The sequence below is a fragment of the Triticum aestivum genome, chromosome 1D, assembly GCF_018294505.1.
Source record: "Triticum aestivum cultivar Chinese Spring chromosome 1D, IWGSC CS RefSeq v2.1, whole genome shotgun sequence".
NCBI lineage: Eukaryota > Viridiplantae > Streptophyta > Magnoliopsida > Poales > Poaceae > Triticum > Triticum aestivum.
This window is the reverse complement of record NC_057796.1, coordinates 48911739-48918153: the sequence shown is the minus strand read 5'-3', so window position 1 is coordinate 48918153 and position 6415 is coordinate 48911739. Positions and strand designations below refer to the sequence as shown.

The 6415-nt window shown below is 42.3% G+C and overlaps 1 long non-coding RNA gene across 1 annotated transcript; it reads right to left on the bottom strand.

The window, feature by feature from the left end:
* Positions 1–1553: 1553 nt before the first annotated feature.
* Positions 1554–4653, bottom strand: LOC123164917 (uncharacterized). Its single transcript, XR_006482718.1, has 3 exons — positions 4548–4653; positions 2143–2228; positions 1554–1606 (listed from the first exon to the last, which is right to left on the bottom strand). It is a non-coding gene; the product is annotated as an uncharacterized lncRNA (long non-coding RNA).
* Positions 4654–6415: the final 1762 nt, after the last annotated feature.

The window sequence follows — 6415 nt, the reverse complement described above, 5'->3', positions numbered from 1 at the left end:
GGAAGTGCATCGAGGATCGGTTTGAGAAGAAACTGAGTTGCTGGAAGGGCAAACTCATGTCATATGGAGGCCGACTGATTCTTATTAATTCGGTGCTCACGAGTATGCCTATGTTTCTCTTATCTTTCTTCGAAGTCCCAGTTGGTGTTAGGAAAAGGCTGGACTTCTATCGATCCCGGTTCTTCTGGCAGAGTGATGAACTAAAGAGAAAATACCGACTCGCCAAATGGGATATCATCTGTCGACCAAAGGACCAGGGGGGCCTTGGTGTCGAGAATCTTGAAGTTAAGAACAGATGTCTTCTCAGTAAGTGGTTGTATAAACTATCAGTTGAGACTGAGGCCACATGGGCGCAGATTCTCCGTAGTAAGTATCTGCAGTCCAAGACGTTGTCCCAGGCGACAGTGAGACCGACGGACTCGCCGTTTTGGAAGGGGCTTATGAGAGTCAAAGCTGTCTTCTTTAATAGAACAAAGTTTATAGTCAGTAATGGAAACACCACTCGCTTCTGGGAGGATACCTGGCTTGGTGAAACGCCGTTGGCGCTTCAGTATCCGTCCCTGTATCGTATTGTTCAACGTCGTGATGCTCTTGTCGCAACGATTATGCAGTCCATTCCCCTCAATATTCAGTTTAGGAGGGCGCTTGTTGGTGACCGGTGGGAAGCATGGCTTCATTTGGTGAGTAGACTGATGGAGGTTCAGCTATCTCATCAGCCCGATCAGTTGCGTTGGAAGCTCACTAGGTCTGGAGAGTTCACAGTTAAGTCGATGTATATCGATGTCATTAACTCTAGTGGCATTCCTAGTTCCAAAGAGGTTTGGAAAGTCAAAGTTCCTTTGAAAATTAAGGTGTTTACGTGGTTTGTACATAAACAAGTCATTTTAACAAAGGATAATTTGGTTAAGCACAACTGGACATGATCTACTAGTTGTAGTTTTTGTGATCGGGACGGAACTATCAAGCACCTCTTTTTTGACTGCCCGTTGGCAAGAGTTTTGTGGCACACGGTGCATATCGCCTTTAACATTACTCCTCCGAATTCGGTCAGTATGTTATTTGGAACGTGGCTTGTTGGGATAGAGTCCGAAACAGCTAGACACATTCGGGTAGGAGTATGTGCGTTGTTGTGGGCAATTTGGAATTGCAGAAATGATTTGGCTTTTAACAGAACAACAAATATTCATTTTTGTAGGTTTTATTCCGAGCTACTGCGCTGATCCGTATGTGGTCGTTACTCACTCCGACGGAGGCCAGGGAGCGTTTGGTTACTGGATCTGTCCAGTGGGAGATGGTAGCGCGGGATATCTTCAACCGGTTTGGATGGCGGTCAAGTAATAGGATAGGCAATTAGTTTACATATCTTTGTAATGCCAGCCGGTTGTGGCTTTTGGGCCTTTTGTTTCTTGGCGATGTGGCTCTTTGTGAGCTTGCCGTTATTTTGTTTCCAGACTTTAAGACCTTGTTGAACTTCTTTATTTATATATAAATGTGGTCGTATGCATCGTTCTGATGCAGAGGCCGTAGAGTCCCCCTTTTCGAAAAGAAAAATGAGGTTCTCAATGTCACCTATATCGAAGGTGGCCACCGGAGAAGGGAGAGTTTCCTATGTGGGTAAGAAACGTGCTTTAGAATAAAACTAATCAACCACATGTAATCGATCTATACAATTGAAGCAGCATTTAGTGAGTACTGTACAATACATGAATCTTCAATTCTTCGTTACATGGAGTACTAATTAAAGGCGATGAGATTAGATCAAGATAAACAGTATGCACTAGTATGGGCGTGCACACACGATTTTTTTCAGAAAGTTAGACGTGTGCATATATGAAAACCCCCAAATATTCCTGAAGATTTCAACATGTTTGATCAAATGATCCTAGAAATCTGCGCTTTTAAAGAAGACAAAATATGTCACTTAATTAATTTGTTTATAGTCCAGGTATAGCACTGTATTTTCATAACTGTGCACATTTGATATCATCGAAGTAATTAATGAAGGCATCCGTGGGAAATATTGTCTTGAAGATCTACACACATTTTTTCACCAAGACCTACTTTTTTTTTGAATTACCTCTAGGAAAAGACCTACTTATGATAAGAAGGCATGTATTTTTCAGTAGAGGTAGTAACACCTACGTCAAGGATGGGTGCAGCTTCTTCAACTTTCCCTTTTCCTTTGTTCCCTGCCATTGTGCCTTGCCTTTGAACTGCCGATGTTATTGCTGCACCCACAAGAAAAAAAAATATGCTTTGTTTTTGAGGCGTGACCGTAGAAAAAAATATGCTTAGGTTTCACTAATTAAAGATTAATATGCAATCTTCTCAAGCAAGATCACCATCAAAGAAACTATTTAGATGCAGTAAAGTACACATCAAGTGGCAGGGTAAATATATGATGATAAAAATAATCATAATTAAATGTCACTTTATCATATATTGAAACAGCGTACCAATTTCAAACTCAAAATGTGCTAAAATAAGTAAAGAAAATCGAGAGCGGCGTTTCAGCGCCCGACCTCAGATGAGCCCGGGGCAAAATTAAAAATTCACAAAAAATAGAAAATAAATTCAAAAAAACCATTTTTTTTGCAAGTAAGATGCCTGTGTGCGTGATCTTCGTGCAAATTTTGGTAGAGTTTTGACATTCGAGGAGCGTGCGACAAAAAAGATAAAATTCGGCTATGTGAGTAAGGTTACTGTTCACGCACTGTTCTGGCGGTTTTCTCTTTTTTGCCACGAGCTCCACAGATGTTCAAATGGGATGAAAATTTGCACGCACATCATGCACTCGAACATCTTCCATTCAAAAAAAATCCAATTTTTTTCTATTTTTTATCGTGCTACTGTTCACCGGGTTCATCTAGACCTGGCACCGAATTGGATATTCGAAGAAAATCGTCATACACTATATAAACTGAAACAGGACGTAAGAAAGCATGTAAATGTTACTAGTCACAGAAAACTCAGCCATTTGTTTTCTTGAAGTCATTTAGGTTAAACTAATTATTAAGAAACTTGATTGTATACGGAACTCCCTCGGGACACGTTGAAGATTTTTTTTAGTGATTTGATCCCCAAACCATATATAAACATGTTATGTAAAGTAAGAACCATATTATACTAAAAAATCGGAAAGTATAAGTAGAGGCTGGATATGTACACTAAACAACGATGCACATGTCTTTCCTGGAAGTAGGAATTATCTTTTTTTTTGAAATGGAGGCATTGCCCCCGGCCTCTGCATCATGACAATGCATGCAGTCATCTTATTAAAAAAGTCTCGAAGTAGCACAAAGTCGTTAAAGTATTACAGCTTGCAAGAGGAGCGAATAAGTTTAATCTCGGTAATGTTTGCAAGTAAATAGACAGTTTTAGAGCATCATAATGGTCATTCCAAATACATTTCCATAGCAAACTTAACCATTTCACTATAGCATACACTAGGCTTGCAAATATGCTCCCACAAAATTTAATTATTACAACAGGCATCACTTTTGAAAGGAGGAACACACAGTGAGCGCACATATTTGATAAATAAGAGGATAGTCCTAAAGGACTTGGCTACTTAAGAAGATTAACATGCATGCTGAAAGAATGTAATTTTCTTGTGTGTGGACACCCACAAGAATTCCAAGATCATATAGGAAATGAGATACTAATTTCAGCCAACAATGTTCAAAATGCACGAAATATGCAGTTTGTGATCATACAATTTTTTTTGGCACGGTGAGTACAAATTGAACAATCATTTCTTCTTATCAGAAGAAGCAACATGCAGTGAATCAGTTAATTAATTAGCAGCAGTAGGATGAGAGATACATGTACGGACGGTTGTCAACAACCAGGGACAAGAAATCGAATCCTTGGTCTTCTACCTCCAGTCGCAAGAACAGACCAACTGCAAAACACTGCCAAAAGTATTACATACATGTATCATTTTTTTTAAAAGGGGAATATATTAATATGAAGAAGATACCAATTACACCCAGTGTCTGCACCAACAAGATGCGTAAAAACATCCAGCAAATGACAAGTTAAAAAAGTCGGCCCTGTTTGGTTCGGCTGTGGATTTTTAAAAACAGCTGTGAAAAATCTGCTGTGGAAAAACAGTTGTGCAAAATCAGATTTTGCCCCGCAGCAGAATCAGATTTTGGAAAACACATTCTGGGCTGCTTCCGCTTTTGGTTCAGATTTTGGCAGCAAATTTCTGGAATCGGATTCTGCTGGGTTCGCCCTTTGGTTCAGATTCTGCTGCGCGGCAGCGGAATCCGTCGATAAAAGCTGAACCAAACAGGGCCGACATCTCAGCTAAATAAAGCAAGCAGTGGAAGAAAATTACTTAGATGCAGCAAGGGCTTGCATCACGTGGCAAGCTAGAAAACCTCAAAACAAAAGGTTGGGAAGTAAAAAGAACGTATCACTCAAAAAAGCACGTAACCGATCTAATGAAATCTTCGGGCCGTAGAACCTAAAAATCGGCATCCTCCTCGATCAGTTATGTGTTTGAAAAAAAAAGGTCCTGAACAACTATAATTTCTTACCTGTGCTGGCGCCGATCTGTTCTTCAAGAGCCGGCCAGCCTGCAGTCGGGAATTGATCGAGTAGGACACCACCTTAGTCTCCAAACTTGGTAAAAAAAGCTGTCAATTTTTTTTTTTGTTGCTGCTGTCAAAAACTTGGTACAAGTCAGAGATCATCAAGATCAGCTAGTATAAATAAATTACTTGGATGCAGGGCAAACTAAAAATCCTCAGCAAGAAATAGTGCCAGCTAAAAATTCTGAAGATATATACATTAATTAAGACTGCGAGTGAAAAAAGAAGACAAGAATCTGCATCCTCTGTTGTGGCTAACCTAAAGCAGTAACATCATATATAGTGACTCGTAATAATAAGTAAAGAAATGATGGAACGAACCAGGAAGAAGATACATCTCAGCCGATGGAGGAGCCGCCGAGATGCATGCTTGGCGTTGGTGAGCAGATCGATGCCTATCACTGCCAGCCGGCCGGCGGCTTCCACCGGCGTAGGCTGCAGGGGCAACGACGCGCGTCTGCAGCTAGCTCCCCCCCCCCCCCCCCCCCATTACTAGTTTAAGCTAGTAATGGGGGAGCAGTGTGCCATTACTAGCTTAAACTAGTAATGGCACACTGCTCCCCCGTGCGTCATTAGTGTTTTTTTGCAAAACTACTAATGGCGCACCACCAGCAGGTGGCGCATTATGTGGTGGTGCGCCACTAGTAACCTGGGACGAGCTAGATATTTTGGACAGCCACACCTACCCACTCACTTTCCCCACCTCATTCTCTCCTCCCTCCTCCTCACCTCATTTGCACCATAAATTCATCCAAATTACGTGGTTAAAGCCCCTTTTTTTGATAGGTAAGTAAGGGGGAAGCTATCTTTATGTTGTTCTCCCTCCAACAACGTGCACATGCACTTTTTATGTCCTACCTAGATCTATGTATGTTTGTGGTGTTGTATATATATTTATGTTTGCAGGTACCGGTATTTGAAATGCGATAGTTGCCAATATTTTGCCGGAATGTTGATTCATTTCCGTTTCGGCGAGAATTTTAGCACTATGCATTCTTTTTGGACCTATTTTTAGGGAAAGTCATGCCAAATCTTTTCTTGGTTCTAAAATATCGTTTTGCTCTACCCCGCAGGTGACCATGGTCCGCACGATGACCGAAGGCATCGTGAATAGGTTTTTGAGCTCTGCGAAGGCCGAGATGCTTGAAAAGAACGAGACGGAGATAAGATGTCCGTGTCGAAGATGCAAGCTGAAGAGCCTTATTGCGGACCCGGATTCCGGGCAGGTGCGGGACCACCTGCTCTTGCGTGGTTTCATGGATGGCTATCGGTGGCAAGGTGATGAATATGACTATGAAGTCGTCCATGGGGGTCGGGCAAGAAATGAGGATGGGCAGCAAGACAACCACCGCGGCTCGGGCGGCTGAGAAGACGAAGAATTCCAAGACATGATCACGACGGTGATACTGTACACAGTCATCATATAGAAGATGCCGGACATGATGATGAGGAAGATGCGGGAGCAGACAAAGGGCATGATCATGAAGATGAAGATGCCGACGGAGCAGACGACGATGGACCATCGATGGGCTGGGTGCAGGACCCTCATATTCAAGAGCTGCTTCTCAAGCAGACGGATAACGCAAGAGCTGCCGCCCGAGAGAAAGCCAAGCTGGATCAACTGGAGATAGACGCGGTTACTCCATTGTATGAAGGATGCAGGCCCGAGGATACCTGCCTGAAAGTAACACTCATGGCTCTGGAGATGAAGGTAAAGCACAAAATGACCGACGCATGCTTCGACGAGAACATGTCATTCTGGCACGAACATCTTCCCAAGGGGAACAAGTGCCCGACCAGTTTCGAGGAGGCGA